An 895-nucleotide genomic window follows, 5' to 3' on the forward strand; every position below is an offset into this window, starting at 1 on the left:
GTGTGTGTGTGTGTGTGTGTGTGTGTGTGTGTGTGTGTGTGTGTGTGTGTGTGTGTGTGGCTCTCTGCAGCGGAGCTCCGTCCTCCGGAGAGCAAAACAACCGACTGGCCGCCTTCTAGCATCCAGACCCCAATCTCTGCTTGATTGACATCTCCTTTAAACCAATCAAATCAAGAAGCCAGTATTATGGTTTCCTATTGGTCCACAGCTTCAGCGGACTCCGGTCAGCCAATCGGAGGGAGGATGTTCTGGCAGACTCCGTGGCGCCCCGCAGCGGGAGCATGTGGAAGACATCGTACAGCGGAATCTTTCCCAGCAAATTGACTCGTATTAATGAAAAACGCACGGCTCAGTCCAAGTCTTTATTTCTTCCCCTTTCAGCACAGTTACTGTTTTATTTCTGATTGAATGAGCAGACTTTTCCAAGCCAGACTTTGTCCCTTTTGCCGGCAGGAAACTGTCAAGAAACTGTGCTCCAGTTAACCGTAGTTCTGCTCTTTTTTCATGAGCAATAAATCGGGTATTGACAGTATTATGGGACTGTTGTTGCTCGTTGCCACTCATGTGAGTCCCAATTATTCCCATTTTATCCTCATTTTCAGCATCTGAGCTTGACGACGCTGCTGATTCGCTCCAAAACATGTCATGACATATTAGACCACCAGAGGGCGCTGCTGTCTAAGTTTTTGCCTAATTCTTTTTTATAATAACTTTATAGTTTTTCTCTTCTCTTCACAGAAACTTGTATTCATTATTTAAAATTTTAAAATGTTCTCCTGCATTTGTTGATTTATCTTAATATGTATTTACAGATGAATTGAAGCACTTTATTCCAAACTGCATAACATATTTTCCCAAAATCTAAATCCTCATGCTCTCATTTCCCTTTCTTTCA

The sequence above is a fragment of the Austrofundulus limnaeus genome, unplaced genomic scaffold, assembly GCF_001266775.1.
Source record: "Austrofundulus limnaeus strain Quisiro unplaced genomic scaffold, Austrofundulus_limnaeus-1.0 Scaffold78, whole genome shotgun sequence".
In the NCBI taxonomy this organism is placed as follows: domain Eukaryota; kingdom Metazoa; phylum Chordata; class Actinopteri; order Cyprinodontiformes; family Rivulidae; genus Austrofundulus; species Austrofundulus limnaeus.